General features: G+C 41.5%; 1 long non-coding RNA gene across 1 annotated transcript in view; it reads right to left on the bottom strand.

Annotated features, from left to right (window-relative positions):
• LOC126260849 (uncharacterized) overlaps positions 1-12,184 on the bottom strand; it is a 197,318-nt gene extending 185,134 nt beyond the window's left edge. Inside the window, exon 1 of the long non-coding RNA XR_007546650.1 lies at positions 12,100-12,184. This is a non-coding gene — a long non-coding RNA (uncharacterized LOC126260849). The remainder of the gene's footprint in view (positions 1-12,099) is intronic.
• Between the last annotated feature and the right edge of the window lie 5,157 nt (positions 12,185-17,341).

The following is a 17,341-nucleotide window of genomic DNA, read 5'->3' as shown; positions in this document are numbered from 1 at the left end:
AACTCAATAATCTGTGGAAGGTTTCCTAAGGAGTCTACCAATGGATGATAGCTTGGTATCTACTTTTCCCACAGCTACACCATCTGGTCAAACCTAACTGGATATGTGGACATTAATGTGAGGTGTGTCCATACTACCCGTTCATGACAGCTAGAACTCTGCTGAGGACGCTTTCAGTGATGTGTCTGAATGTCTGTAGAGGGATGACATTCCATTCTTCCTCGAGAATAGGAGCTAGGAAAGCTAGAGATCTTGAATGGGGCGGGGACGGGGGGAATGTGGAGCGAAGTCGACATTCTAACTCACCCAGAGTGTTCAGCTGGGAACTCTGGCAAAGCCAGTACACCTCGGACTAATGGTGCTTTATGGTTGGTTGGTTTCGGGGAAGGAGACCAGACAGCGAGGTCATCGGTCTCATCGGATTAGGGAAGGATGAGGAAGGAATTCGGCCGTGCCCTTTCAGAGGAACCATCCCGGCATTTGCCTTAGGGAAATCACGGAAAACCTAAATCAGGATGGCCGGACGCGGGATTGAACCGTCGTCCTCTCGAATGAGAGTCCAGTGTCTAACCACTGCGCCGCCTCGCTCGGTAGTGGTGCTTTATGATAGAGTTCGATGTCACTCTGATACAATCAATCATCGCCTCTGAACTGTTCCGCTACTGGACGCACCACAAATGCGGTAAAATGTGTTCATTTCCTTCCGTACTTAGAACTTTCGTAAGTGCACTGGGTAGACCACACCCCAACCACGAAAAGTACTCCCATGCCGTAACACCTCCTCTATGTTTCATTACAAGCGCCAGACATGATTGGCAGGTAGCGCTTTCCAGACATTCGCCAAACCCAAACACATCCATCGGATTGACAAAGAGGATAGAGTGATCGATCGCTCCAAATCAGTCGTTTCCAGGCATCCACTGTACAACAGCGTCGCTCTTTACGTCACCTTAAGTGTCACTTAGCATTGACTACACATGTGCGTGGCTTTCGAGAACCTGCTCGACCACTGTACTCCATTCGTTTAACTCGCTACACTCAGTGAATGTGGTAGCTTGACTACTGGTAGCTCTCACGAGTGAGTCCTTCCGCAGATTTTATACGATATTTTTTTACAATCACCCTCCGCAGCGCTCGACTATTCCTATGCGTCACTACATGAGATCTGCCTTGTCTCAGTTTAGCTGTGGCTGTTCCTTCGCATTTCCACTACACAATCAGATCGCCAGTATTCGACTTGTGCAGCTATGGAAAAGTTGGAATGTCTTTAACGAGTTTGTTGCGCAGGCGGTATCCAGTGACTAGTCATTGATGTCTCTTGACAGACCCGTTCTGCTGTTACTGTTGCTCTGCTGATAATACAATACTCTCCGCCTCTGGTGACTTGTAGTGATCAAGTCCATAATACTATATGGGTGTCCGGATACTTTCATCAGCGTAGTTTTATGTGGCCATTCCACTTTGTCGCTTCCCTTGAACTCTTCTAGATGTTTTACGGTTACTACTGGGATTAGTCATTGCAATGACTAAACCCACATATTGGGACTTTCTGCCTATTTATGCGTAGAAAGTTGTATTTATTTATAATGAGGGTCAACAACCAGTCCGCACCCCAGTCGTTGCTCCTGTGCAGGACTTCCTGCCATTTTCGCCGTTACGACTTTCCTACATAGAACAGCCTCGTCATCCAACAGGCTCATACACCATTCGACATTGTCCATAAATTATTCACACGCCGTGGAAAATTATGGCCCTAAAAAAAACTTCCCCTTGGAGTATTATCGACGTCCCTTCTACATTTGACGATTGTGTCCCGTTAAGAACGGCGTGTGGATTTCTGTCTGCTAGGAATCTTGAATCCGATCAAAATGGCTCTGAGCACTATGGGACTTAACTTCTGAGGTCATCAGTCCCCTAGAACTTAGAACTACTTAAACCTAACTAACCTAAGGACATCACACACATCCATGCCCGAGGCAGGATTCGAACCTGCGACCGTAGCGGTCGCGCGGTTCCAGACTGTAGCGCCTAGAACCGTTCGGCCACTCCGGCCGGCAATCCGATCACATTGCAGGGTACTTAAGCACGTATTTTCTCATTTAGGTCACAGTGTAGAGCTTTATCGCATGCACAACTTGACAGCTTCAGCCGACAGTGTGTGTCTATTTATTTTCAGTCTTGAGCAGTGAACAAAACACTTGTTTGGACAGAAGTACTTGCTTCATGTGACTGGATGCGGCTTTCCGATTTTTCTGCGAGAACTATATCGAACAAGTCGTTTACGTTGCCTGCGCCGTAAAGCCGCTGTACAATATTTCGTTTTTGTTGCGAAAATTACGTGTGTCGAACAAGCAAGTCCCTGCCATGTGGGCGGTGCTTACTCATATGCTGCGAATGCTGAAAAAGATCTCAGGGCAGTTATCAGTTCCTTCTCCCTCTCTCGCTCAAATGCCATATCTTCGATGACTGCCCACCATCACATCCGAATACAACTTCATATGGATGTCAAAGAGAAGACATTATTTTGCAACAATGAGTAGTAAAGGAAAATAATATGTCACAAACAGCCGAACGGCCCTTCAAAGTCATGTTTCTACACAACTAAAGCGAATTTGAAAGTTGTAAGTTCCATTAATCCTGGATCATTGTCCAGTCTTCCCAGCGGAATACACGTAAAAAATAATCCTTACTGTGAATCGGATGGCATAACGATAGAAGATACTAAACATATTTTCTTCGTGTGTCGGTCGTATGTCAACCAGCAGACGGAATTCTTACAACAAGTAATCAGTCATAATCAACTTTTACTCTCTGATATGGCCATCTTCCGCCATCAAAATATGTATTAATACTAAACGCAATAACAAAGTTTTTAAATATATCTGACCTTATCCTAGAAAACCCCTAAAAAACGGAAAGACGACTGTATGACGTACGGACTAAATGCCAGTTAAACAAGGAAAGAGGATTCCTTTCTAACTACCTCAAGATCGGTCAGATATTCACTTGAAACGAGATTTTGTCAGTATTTTCATTAGTAGGTGGTTTCCTCGACGTACATGCGTAGCTGCATGTCAGGTACTGTCTTTGTTGTTTAAGGATAAAGCGTCCTTGGCTTCTACTCACTTACTTCCTTTCACGCGGAAGGATCGAAAAGCATGGCTATAAAACTCTTTTCCAATCTACCCATGGAAATAAAACGCCCGAAAGACAACAATAAAGTTTACTCTTGACCGCTACTTCTATTATATAGGCTTCAGAATAATATATATTCAGAAATAGGTGGTCAGTTACAGAAATATAAATGTCTGTCGCGTACATACATAAATATTTTTATTAACAAATGTGTTCACATGTCAAACTGAAACATTCAATATCATAACGTGTGTAGTGAAAATTATCTCCGGAGCACCAGAGTCACTAACTTAATTCAGAATTAAAACGAACAACGATTAATCAGTGGGAGATTCGCTGGGTATAAGGGACAATAATCCGTGGACGACCACGCTACTTATTCGGCGTCTCTTATATACGATGAGACGTATGTTATTCTACTAATCCCAAGTATAATTATTTTCCTACTCTGGTCAAGGAGATCCAAAAATACAGAGTGCTTGTAGTGTTTGCTTGATACTGCGTATTAGTGTGTTTAAATTTGTAACCACTTCTTGTTTCATAATGTGTTTCAGTTTGCACGCTAACAATCATTCTGTTGAGCGCACCAAAATCGGAATACAAAAATATTGTAAGGAATAATAGGTCCTATTTTCTTTTATATGCATGTTGCGTATGCTATTTCATTACATGGTAGGGCGGAAATTGATTGATGCCTTGCCGAAGTATAGATATATGACTTGCCGGAAACTTGTCAACCGTAGAACAGGTAACTCATGAATCTCGAATTCTAAAATATTATCTTCAGTGATGTGACATTTCAGGTTCACTTGTCTCGACAATGAAACCAATATAAGAGGTTCGTTAATTTTCACTGATCACCTGCAAGCGATAGAGCGCCCTGCTCTTATGACGAATGTGATTCTCACGCAGGTATTAAAGCACAACCACTGTTCATATTTCATTTGCCTTAACGACTGAGTGAACTACTTCTCAGTGCCGAAACATGGAAAATGTAGAATCGTTCACATACTTGCTTTGCGTTAATGAATACGTAAAGTAACTAAAGCTTTTATATAAATGCCAAGGTGTTTCATTTCACTTAGTAGAAATGTGAAGTTAACTTTCTTTACAAACTACATGAACGTGACAGAATAAAAACTAGACTTTTATATCTCTGAAGTAGAGTAGCTAAATAAATTTCGTGGAATGACTCAGCGGAATTATAGTGAACTAAGGTATCACGTTGTGAAAACTAGTATACCACAAGCTCCGTTCAGCAGGCTCTAGAAGAACAAAGGAAAGACTGTGTCTTAGGGCGATGCCCCATTCGTAGGCGAACTGCGTCTGTGTGGGAGAAAGCAATCGTACTGAAGCTGCCTCGTTGATTGCTGTCCTTGACTTTCAAATGACCTGTCTATCACTGTCAGGGGGAATTATTAAATAGGAAGGAACAACACACTGCTTCCTAGAACGCCCTAATAACATCCGTTCAGCTCCGACATCTGTGGTACCTACTAATTTATCTTCAGCAACATTTCATTAAGACTGAAGTACACGTCCTTCTGTGTGTTTTAACGCAGCAGTCAAGACGAAATCATAAAATCAGATCGATATTCGCCACAAAAGTGTAGAACGTGGAAAACAGATCCTAGCCAGCATGGAAATCGTTACATCTCGTTCCATAAACAGCCGTAAATGACGTTTCTCATAGCTGTAAATGACGTTTCTCATGATACTTCTGCACAAACTATCTTTCAAGATTCACGGCAAAGACAACAAGAAGGGTTTTGCCCCTTTTGTTGGATATGAGTAACTGAAAGTTTCCCGCATCCAACAGTTTCATTGCTTCCATCATCGGCTTTTATGTTAGACAGGGAGACTTCACTTTGTACGGTAAATCAAATGACGCTATAGGTAACGCTGAAAAAATAGAAAATTTATGTACAGTTTTTTCACACAAAATAATGTTTAAGGATTATCGTTATTTTTCTGTAGTTCGCAAACGACAAGTCACGAGAACTTAACCTCCTCAGTTCTTACGCAGCATATATGCTACACGATTTTTTTTTTTTTTTTTTTTTTTTTTTTTTTTTTTTTTTTTTGCTCAGGGAATACACTAAACTCGCTGTACCTGATTGTAGCGCATACTTTAATTCATATGCTTCCAATGCATAACTTGTTTTCGTTTCTGCACGTTCCCAGTACATGGCTGCATCTGCTTAAAAATATGTTTATTGTAGTGTCAGAATGAGTTTGAAAAATGAAGGTAATTTCTGTTTGTATTTACTAACTTTTAAGATGAAGAGGAGGATGATTCCTACACATTGGGTGAAAGGAAAAGCGGTTACTGAGTAACGAAGTAACACGTGTCCGTGTACTCAGAGTTCCTGTATACTACTACACTACATACTGTATTATCATTAATTTAGTAACAGAACAGATGTCAAAACTTCTGTGTGAAGTATCCATCCTACAGTTGCTCCTTATGCTAACCTATAAATTATATAACCTCACGCTTCATTTCTTCCAAGTTCCACGAACCCTAGTATCGTCGCATTACTAGATTGTAAATCTGTAGTAAATCATCTCATCTAACGTGTAGACCAAAAGTTGAATACCATTCTTATGTCGTTTTATAAAATATTTGAAATTTTAAACAGAGTTCTTAATTTGCCTTAAACATCTTGATTGAAGAGCGAGTGCGTTATTGTACCGCTCACAACGTATTCACTTCCGCGTGAGGGGAGAGAGATACAATGGCAATGTTAGAAGCAAAAATCTGCAGGGCTGTGCATTTAACTTGGGAATCTGTTATGAAGTATAGCTGAGCACATTCCGATTTGATAATCTATTTTTTTAAGGGAACTGAAAAGAGCTAATCATCAGAATCCAATTTAGTACGATTTTGGTTCAAACATCAATACAAACATTCTGATTTAGGTCCTCATGATATTGCTAGATCACCTGATACGAAGGCTGGCCTGAAATCTTCATAAAATGCCAGGTCAGAGACCTAAATCCGATCGTAACAAGTTGAGACAACTCTGCTTCTCACACGTTTACATCGTGACAATATTTTGAACCATTCCAACGAAATAAAAAAACATGTATATTTTAAAGTAAATTAACTGACTCAGCGTCAACAAATCTGACAGAGAATTTATGAAATGTGCAATAAAGTAAAATTCCGAATTTAACTCAGATATCTGTGGTTTATTTTTAATTCCTCGTGGATGCCTTACCCAGTCAGGTATAGCCAACGATGCTTTTTTTCTTCTATATTTGTTGAGAAAGCTTAATCAGAGAGCAAAGTGGCTTCTTTTCTTTTTTCAGACTGAATTCTCTACACTTGCCAATAATTTCCCGTTATTAACAAGTCCTTAGTAACGTGAGTGTACTCTGCTGTTTTTGTCAGAAGAACTGGGTATTTGAAGAGGGCCCTATGCTGAATGAAGTCACTCGACTACAAAACCTACTACGTTCAATTTATGAGCATAAAAGTTTTACATGGCTACTTGATGCAGTACGGCAGACTTTTTCAAATCATTGCCTTGCTGGTTTCTATGCGAATGTAATCTGCACAACTGAAATGATCTCCACTTCGGTTAAGGAATTGAAGTGTCATGTATATAGGAGTTAGAAAATTTTGTTTCCTTTACAAATAAGTTAATGTGTTAAATATTTGACTTCAGGCATGTAAGCCCTAAGTGAGAAAAAGTTTTGAAACGGTTTCAAATTATGTTTAAAGTGTGTGACAAGTCCTACGTGTTCTCATTGTCAAATACTGGTTGAATAAAGTCTGAGTAATTTGCGCGCTTTGAGTTACGCTGCGTCGAGACACACATACTGTTTCTGTATATAATACTTAGTGTGTTAAGCCTTTAACATAAGATAATAGCTCTTAACGATTAGAGTATGAAGGCATTTTAAAATTTTAAATTCTGTCGATAAATATACAAAACGTTTAAAATCAATTTTTTGTTGCCCCTGGAAGCAGTTAGACAACTGCAACTTGGATCGAGCTCCATGAACCGGGTTAGCCCTTTAGAAGCATAGATAAAGTGCATCGAATCTTTTGCTCTTATTGGAGAAACACAACAGTCATACAGAAAGATAACAAGTAGATCACAGTCGTTTCTTATGCATACTGACAATGGTGATGGTTTATCGTTTTATGCAAATAACATCTCAGCTAGCTTTCTCGAACTGTGTAGAGAGGTCTTCGATGTAGCGAATGCGTGATTTGAAATTCACATCCACAGACAAATGGAAAAACTGAAACCTCGCGATTCATGAAATACTCAGTAACCACAAGGATCTGAAAAGAGACCGTCTGACCTTCGTTTTAGCCAAATCAGTTTCTTGAGTTGGTAGGAGTTCTCCACGGTTGTGTAGTTGAGCACTCGGTTCGGCCTCAAATTTGTGATCGTAGACTTCATTTACAAATAAATGTAAAAGTTTATTGACTCCCTAAGAGAGAAAAACATACTTTCAGATGTTCTTATGGAAGGTCACTGCCAGAACATAGTCTGTGCAGAAGTCTTCTTTGTAACAGTGTTCAAGCATATTAAGCAAGTGAGGTAGTGCGTTTCGTAGACATCTGCAAGGAAATGAGTCGTTCTTAAAGCCGAAGTTTCCCTGCTGTCCTTCACATGATCCACAGAGAACTGGTTATTCATAAACGTTTTGATGGCGAATTATTAATATTTTGTTCAATTTCAACATAATCATGTTGTACGGAAATGCTAATGACTCTGTGTGCATCGACTTGACAAGCTGGCCTCTAGAGAGAGTTTACAAATTTCCGAGGAGTGTAATAGTAACAATGAAGATAATATAAATTTTAGTTAGAGCAAAAAGACGAATTATTACGATAATTTTGAGAAAGTCTACTGCGGCATCAAGGGAAATACACAATAGCTGTTCTTGAATCCTGTCAAGTGTTGTTCTCCTCACAAGGTCGTAGTAAAGGACGCAATCGAAGAAATTCATAAGCGTGACATTAGATTCACAACCAGTTGTTTCAGACAACGTTGCAAAGATGTTCAAAGACCTTACAAGGCGATCTTCGGAAGAAAGAGGTTCGTCTCGCGGAATGCTATTTGGGGAGTGTCCGGTAGCAATATTCGAGGTAGACTATACAACTTTTCTACTGTTATCTTGGTATATGTCCTCAGAATCGTGAAAAATGGTCGCATGTCATCGAAGTGCCAACCAGATATTTGTTTTCCTTGGTTTCCCTATACTACTTAAGGTAAATGCTGGCTAGTTGCTTCCAAATGACCACGGTTTATTTCCTGCTGACACAGAATGATTTAAGTGTTCGTTTTCCCCGTGCTCTTCGAAAATGGAACGATAGAGAAATAGCTTGAAGATGGTTCGATGAACCCTCTGACAGACACTGCAGGGTAAACTTGTAGACGCAGATTCTTGTCCAGTCCGAGCCTGTGCCCCATCCCGAACGATTTCATGTGGCATAAAATACCAATCTCGATTTTTTCATTTCCATCGTGCATCTCGCACATGGACTTTAAGTCAGGAGAGACGTGGGAGCGCAAGAAGCCCAAATTGCAATATCGAGCAGAACAGTAAAGGAAGCCAGAAACTATGGAACGAAGTGCTCTCTGCTATATACAATACGGCGACATGAGAAGTACTTACTTGGATGAAGTTTATAGTGATGAGTTGATTGCATGATCTTCGTCTTTATTTTTGAAGCAGAATTTTGTTTATAGGTATGTAGCCGATAAAGTAATATTTTATATATAGCAATTTTACACATACACACATTACTGATTTCATCTATTTATATGTCATTCCCAGCGAGATAGAGGCCAGTGTTCCACACTCAAGCGCTCATTCTTCTAATCAGTCAAATTGTCAAGTGTTGAAGCGATGGGATTGCGACAATGGGCTATTTCAGATCATTATAGAATAAGCAATGAGTTGTCATTCAATATTGTTCATGTTCCTAAAAATGTTCTTTCATGTTGCATACAAGGTGTTATTCTGTAGTAGGGTATATTTGTTTTCAAAGCTAGTTTTGTATCATCCATGAATCAGATTTAGAATTTGAAAGAAATACTAATAAATGATGCTTGTTATGCTAATAACTGATCATCACGATCTTAATGTATACTACATCTATGCTCCAAAAACCACCTTATGATATGAGATGTAGAATATGGCTGGTGTCACTATCTTTCCCCCCTTTCCCTGTTCCACTCACGAATTAGAACGTACCCTCTCGAAGTTTAAACAGTAAACCTCTCCATAATGCACAACGCCTCTCTTGTAGAATCTACCACCGGTGTTTGTTGAGCATCTCCGTAACGCTCTCGTAAAGAGCAAACGAGGCCGTGACGAAACATGCCGATCTTTGCTGGATCTTCTGTAACTCTTTTATTAATTCTACTTGATAAGCGTCCCAGATCGGTGAATATTACTAAAGAATCGATCGAACGATTGTTCTGTCGTGGATGGATTACATTTACGTAATTAATCGCAGACGTTTAACATTCCCTGAACCCACCATTAGAGGCGGAACACAAGTTATGACTCGATAAGGATGGAAGAGGAAAAAGGCGTGCGCTTTTCAAAGGAACCATACCGGCATTCGTCTCATGGGCGATGAGGATATCACAGAAAATCTAAGACAGATTGAACAGACGGGAATCTGAACACCGCTCCTTCCAAAAGTGTCTGCCGTGTGATTTGGAAGTAGAGGAACAGTAGAGGAAGAGCCGCGTTCTGCAGATAAGTTTATCTCGTAATTAACAACAAATATCAAAACATTACTGAGAAAAATGTACATGTAATATTTCAAGACTACTTGTCGTGGGCTATGCGACTTTTTTCAATAAAACATTACTCCAAGTATTCCAAATGTCGAACAATGTCATTAATACTGCAGTTTCGTAGAGACCACAGAAATTACTATGTGATTTTACCATTAGAACAGTATTTGAAAAATTTAGATGCCTTTTTTTTTTTTTCAAGGGACAAAATAGCATACTAGGTGCCTCGAACAATGAATCTACGTGTAAATGTAACTGAAATGCGAGGCAGCTTTGAATATCGCCAGTTATAACCCTTGGGTACACGGTGAGAAACGGTTATTTTTCTTTTCTTCAGTAACACCGTCAGTTCTGAAAAGATTGCTGGAGAAGATTAAGCCAACTAAAACTGATGCCCCAAATATTCAATGAAATAGAAACTTTTTCATGGTGAGGTTTCGTCAACGAGGTAGAACCATTTAGGATTTCAGGAATTGTGCTTTATTCATCATACCTGTTTCTCCTATTAATACATTTTGAGTCGAGACGTTGGCGTGTATAGGAGCTTTATTGATCTTAACCCTGTGGTGCACGTAGTCCTCTCCAGCTGACACCCCTCCTGGTGCTGTACTCTGCGTGCATTTTCAGCCTCAAGAATGATTCAAAACGCCAAAGAACCGGCCATAAAACAGCTGTCCACTGCAGTGGACGTTTACGGGGAAAGTAGTACTTACGTATTTGTTGCAGCTATCAGACATGAACTTACGCCTACCTGACGGTGCAATAACAAGAGACTTAAATTTTGTCCACCCAGGCGATACTGCACGTCACATTTTGCAGCTTTTCTGCAGATGGTTGTTGCACTGATTTAAACGTTTATTTTTGACAATAAAGCCAATACTTTTAAATACGCTAAAAACTATCCATAAAGATGCCATTCGTGAGAAATTGTAGCTGATAGTATGTAAAACTTATTTTGCTGGCTGAACGCAAGTAGATGATACTGAAACATCTAAGTGCCGCATTTGTCCTTAATGTATTACATTAAAAGTGGGAACGAATCCCTTTATTACTTTTTCTACCTCCAAATTGAAGCACCAATTAAAATATGAGCTATAGTAGATGAAATCTCGTCTAAATAAGAAAAATGGTATTTTAAAACATTATACCAAATTGATACGAGGATCAGTCCTAAACTTGTCAACATCTTTCTACTATTATTGACAATAATCGATCTTCTTGATGCATTAGTGCATCGGGCTTCTGTAAAACGCTGAATATTTGTCCCAATAATTCACGTTTTCGTGGGCAACTTATCAACCATTAGACCTAGTTACCGACAGTAGATAAAGATACACTATTTAGTTTCAATTTGCAAAACTTTTTTGTCCGGATGAGAGTCTGCATAACCTAAGCAAACAGTTCGAACTGAAACCTTTTATTACTTGAAGCGTATTGAATTTTATTGTATTCGCGTACTAACAGAAACAACGAAGAAGGCATAAAAGACGTTCGAAATATCGTTCTGCTACACTCTGTTGATTCACTGCGATATTACAACACTAGAGCTTGATCGAGTGTTTTAAGTTACGACGAATGTTTTAAGTTCAAGTAGAAATCTGGCACGGTCTGACTACAAAATCTTACCACTAACTCAATATTTGCACACTGAAATTAGTTCGTAGTATATGGTACAAAGATTCAGTATGTTTTCTCATCTTCCATTTTATATTCAAGTGGAATAAATTGAACAGTATCTTTATATCTGCTACTACGTTTCTCATTTCGCTATGGCGGTTTCCCTCTAATTTATCAGTAATGCCTTCAAGTACGTAGTTGTCTATAGGTTTGTATGATAACTACGCAACCTCACATCCATCTTAACTAAATGCTATGTACTCTAAAATCAATTCGAGTAAAATTAGTTCGATACAACAAGTAGCAAATGCTTAGAGGGCACTAATGTTTGCTGCTAATTTAAGAGTTTTGTTAGTTACGTGCATCGTTCTTGATCCGCAACACTTCACACGTCAACATGCGTATTAATAGCGTCATCGTTAGACAAACTGTTCCGTAACTCGTCAACAATGGCCGGTGTGTTGAGTTATTCAGAGATGTAAAAAACATATCGTCAACAGTCCAAGAAACAGATGTTTTAGTAATCGAACACGAAGCTGTAAATAATATCTGAACTGATGGCACTCACCGTCAATGAGCCGTGGTTCGCGTTCCAACCGCGCGTCGAAGTCTCCGGAGCGCTCCGCAAGTAGGCCTGTGTGGTAGTGTGTCCTGACGCCAGCCACGCCGCGGGACGACTGAGGCCGCGCCGGCCGCGTCCGCCAGGAAGTAGGCCCCGCAGGGTGCGTCACACTTTCCCTCAAGGTCCCCTCTTCGTCCTCTCCTACGCTCGAAATTGCGCTCTTCCTTCCAAAAACAGACGAGGATACATCCCGTCTCCTACGTGCTACAAGAAAGGCGTCGTTAGAGATCTCAAAAGTAAATTAACATTCTTGAAAGTTGCAACACCAATTACAATGCTTCTGGCTGAAGCGACAGCTTAGGATTATAAATTACTCAGAAAGGTTTTGGGCGATCTGGTTAGGGCACCGCAAGTAGGCTTTGATTCAAGCGGCTCAGGGAGCCAGATAAGACGACTTACGAAATTGAAATAACCTACACAATTAAATAAAAACAAAACAGTAACCAAAATAAAGGCAATCTGCTGGAAATTTCGCACCTTTGCGCGTCAGTGAATCAAAATTTAGTACAGGTAACACTCAATACCGTATTGCTAAAATCAGTGCATTGTCACGTACTTGGTTTCCTGTCCCGCTGTTCGACAACGGTCAGAGTTTGGACTTCTTGCGACGATACATCTCAAGTTTCAGCTACTCCAAAACACCTTCGATAGGGCTCTCGTCAGAAGATACCGCAACCGTTCACTGGATCCCTACCTGCTGGGAAGCAGTTCACTTGGTGGTTGCGGTTTGCTCTTGTGGTATTGCCTTCAAAGAGGAATCCATCGCCGAAATGTCGATCGTAGGGCTGGACAATAAATTCAAGGATCCTTTCCCGATACTACACGGCCCTCAAATAACAATTGATAAAATGGTTCAAATGGCTCTGAGCACTATGGGACTCAACTGCTGAGGTCATAAGTCCCCTAGAACTTAGAACTACTTAAACCTAACTAACCTAAGGACAACACACACATCCATGCCCGAGGCAGGATTCGAACCTGCGACCGTAGCGGTCGCGCGGTTCCAGACTGTAGCGCCAGAACCTCTCGGCCACCAGCGGCCGGCTTAACAATTGATAGCGATGAGAAATCCGCACATGGTATCGGTCAAAACGTGGCTGACCCACCTCAATGTTTAGCCCCTGTAACTGTGTGCCTAATCGTGTATTTGTACCTGGTTGCCACCACACTCTTCAACGATGGTTATCTAGCCTCACATTCACTAGTCGGTGAGGACAATTCAATGCTATAGGTTCAGTTTCGCTTCCAAGTGTTTCCTTCACCATCTTTTCATTCATCACGGTTCTGGATTACTTTCATTGTTCTAAATGGGCTCCTAGAGACCAAACTGATCATGTTGAAACGACAGCACTTTCTGGGTCAACAGACCCCTGCCAGTTGCCGGCAAGATTCAGTGCAGAGTTCTGTCGGAGTCTACTCGGGGACCAACGAGCTACAATTCATAGGACTCGGCCTTTGCTGGTGGTGTTTGCCGCAGGTGAAGAGTACGTGAGAGATCAATAGTGTTTTGTCTCACGGTAACGACAGAACGTTGGATTGACGTCGCTGTTGCGTACACCGTTTCAGCGGGCTACTTCTCGTCCTGACATCCCTTCTCTGCCCTTCTAGGCATGTTGACAGTCTGATGAGCTGACACAAATTGCATTGGGCCGTTCACGATTGGAGAGACAACGCGCTTTGTTGAACTACATGGAGAACGTATGTTCATGATTAGTTCCATTACGTAGCGTTTCCCTTGGTCAAAAGAGCATTAAGAAAACGGTTTCCGATTTTTAAAAAATATTTTCATGTCATGACATGTTTTCAAATTGTATGTGATTAGAAAATTCCACATAATCTTTGAGAATTTAGTATTGTGCGAAACCTCCGAGATCTCTAGTCACATACTCCATTCACCGTGCCATGGACTCAGACAGGGCCTTGATATGTTCCAGAAGAACCTTGTTCCAGTCACGTTCGATAGGCGACACTCAGGAAAAGTTGTGCCTATAACTTCTTCTACGAGCGGCTGGACAACCAAGCCACGAGAGGACAGGCACTGTCATACTAAATTATGACATATAGAGTTGTCTCATTGAGAGACAGTAATTTGGACTCTAAAGTATCCCTGACGCTGTGGTTGCTGCTTTGATTGTCCCTGATACGCGGACGTCAAAGCCGCATTTTTATCTGTTGATGCTCCAGAACATGACTGTGCATGTACCTATTATGTTGCTCAAAAATGTATAATGCTCCATTGGATACATCACGACAGCGATTATTACGTATGCAGTGCCAGTAAGAATAAAAATAATACGATCGAAGAGAAGCCGCAACTGCTACAACCTGTAACCTATTCCACCATGGAGATCGTGTTTTACTAATTGGCCAGGCGATGGGCAAGACCTAGCGTCCATTATGAGGATGTGCTCTCAACAGCGATAATTCCCCAATCACGTCCACAGAATAGAATTCAGTGACTCCTCAACTTACTCGTACACCTAGGTATTAAAAGGTGTTTCAGACTACATAGTGTTTTGTGACATCGAGATAAGCTAGCCACCATGCTAAAGAGATTGAGTTGTAACATCGTTTCCCCATTAACATTGCAAGTAACCTCGTATAAAAAAATAAAATAAAAATAAAAGGACTTACAGAATCGTCATGGTCTTCAAAAAATTATAAGTTGAACATATAATTCAGCTATTGGCACAAGAAACGGTTAACATCATTCCGTGGCCTATCATGGTTCAAATGGCTCTGAGCACTATGGGACTTAACATCTGAGGTCATCAGTCCCTTAGAACTTAGTACTTAAACCTAACTAACCTAAGGACATCACACACATCCATGCCCGAGGTAGGATTCGACCCTGCGACCGTAGCGGTCGCGCGGTTCCAGACTGAAGCGCCTATAACTGCTCGTGGCCTATCATACGATGCTACTATATTTACATACTGCATACACTTTATCTTATGAAAGTTTCATGCTATTGTTGTTATTGCCTATAGTCCAAAGCCTGATTTCTTACAACTCTCCAAGCGAACCTATCCTGTGAAAATCTCTTTATTTCTGTGTAATTATTGCAAACTGCAACCATCTGAATGTGTTTAGTGTATTCAAGCCTTGGTCTTGTAAGGGGTCCACAGGCCCTTACTATAAAAATTTGCGCTCACACAGGTCGACAGGGCAAATATCGAGTAGTGTGTGCAGGACGCGCGAGCTAGAGGGGATTCCCCGGAGTGCCGAGTGGACGGCTTGGGTAGATTCCCGCGAGGCGGGAATAACTGGGCGGAGAGCAGTGCGAAGTTAGTTGGATGGAGTGCCGTGTCTGAGTGTGTTAGGTTCCCGCGAGGCGGGCATAGCTGTGCAAAAGCCAGCAGAAATTAATACAAATTACCGGCAAAGGGAGTGACCAACGCCGTGGTTTAACCCCTTTGTATCAGTATTATGCGGAAAAGTGAGAAAGTTTTATTATAAAGTGATATTAGTGATATTTGAGTGCCGCTATTATACTCCCGCGTCTACCGCGCCGGCATTACTTGGATTACAGTGATTGGATATTGCGTGTGACGATTAACAATAACTAAAGAGACCTGTGATGAGATTAGCCGTCATTAACAGTGTATTGACGAAGGCAGTGGCTGTCTCCTTATTTTTGTGCTTTGCTAAGAATATAGGTTTTGTTTATGAAACTGTGTTTGCTGTCCTCATTATCACCAAACCATACTTATTACCATATTTGTGAGGACAGTACGGAATGTAACACCTCCTGAGCAAAAAAATGGTTCAAATGGCTCTGAGCACTATGGGACTCAACTGCTGAGGTCATTAGTCCCCTAGAACTTAGAACTAGTTAAACCTAACTAACCTAAGGACATCACAAACATCCATGCCCGAGGCAGGATTCGAACCTGCGACCGTAGCGGTCTTGCGGTTCCAGACTGCAGCGCCTTTAACCGCACGGCCACTTCGGCCGGCCCTCCTGAGCAGTCCAATCCGATTGCTAGCTCGTTAGGTACACGGTCACATTATTTAATTATCTAATTTTGGGCTGCTACTTCGGTCCGCGAACGGACGGATAAATAAAATAAATAAAAGGACGTGTTACAGTCTCCATTGGTAATTTTTTCCCCAACAGATCCGTACATTATCAAACCTACTATTTGCTGAGGCCATAAACTGATCGCTTCATTTAGTTAGGTTCCACCGTAATTGTTTTTCTCCCCAATTCAATCAACACCTCGTAGTTAGTTATCCGATCTACCCCTCTAATCATCAGTGTTATTCTGCAGCCACATTTCAAAAACTTCTTTCCTCCTCTTGTCTTACCTGTTTACAGTCCGTTAAAATGGTTCAAATGGCTCTAAGCACTACGGGGACTTAACATCTGAGGTCATCAGTCCCCTAGACTAAGAACTACCTAAGCCTAACTAACTTATGTACTTCATACAAATCCTTGCCCGAGGCAGGATTCGAACTTGCGACCGTAACAGCAGTGCGGTTCTGGACTGAAGCGCCTATAACCGCTGGGCCACAGCGGCCGGCTTTACAGTCCGTGTTCCATTTCTGTACAAGACTGCAATGCAAAAAATACTTTCAGAAAAAACTTGCGAACACTTATTTTTGCGTATTCCATTTTATCACCAAGGGAGACGGCGCAGTGGTTGGCACACTGGACTTACATTCTGGAGGAAGACGGTTTAAATCCGCGTCCGTTTTAGATTTACTATGATTTCCCTAAATTGCACCAGGAAAATGTCGGGATGCTCCCTTTGAAAGGGCATGGCCGAATTTCTTACCCATCCTTGAAAGTCTCCAAGAGTGTGCTCCTTCTCCATTGACCTCGATGTCGACGGGATGTTAAACCCTCATCTTCCTTCTTCTACTTTATCGTGACGTATCTGGAGACGCCCCAACCTGACTGTCGCCCGCCGAACGGCCCAGCATCCACGAGTGATGGTCTGGGGTGCCACTTCTTTTCTTAGCGGAAGCCCTCTCTCATCCGCGGCACCCTTACACCACAGCGGTACGTCGACAATATTCTTCCCCCCCGTTTTGTTGGTCTTTAAGACAAGCCGTCCTCAGCCTACATTTCATTAAGATAATGCCCGCCCGCACATGGACACAGTTTCTACCTTGGCCAGTATAGTCACTGGATCTTTCACCAACCGAGAGCGTTTGGAGCAAATCAAGAAGACATCCAACA

Source organism: Schistocerca nitens, chromosome 5 (genome assembly GCF_023898315.1).
Source record: "Schistocerca nitens isolate TAMUIC-IGC-003100 chromosome 5, iqSchNite1.1, whole genome shotgun sequence".
Classification (NCBI taxonomy): domain Eukaryota; kingdom Metazoa; phylum Arthropoda; class Insecta; order Orthoptera; family Acrididae; genus Schistocerca; species Schistocerca nitens.
This window is presented reverse-complemented; position numbering and strand designations above follow the sequence as displayed.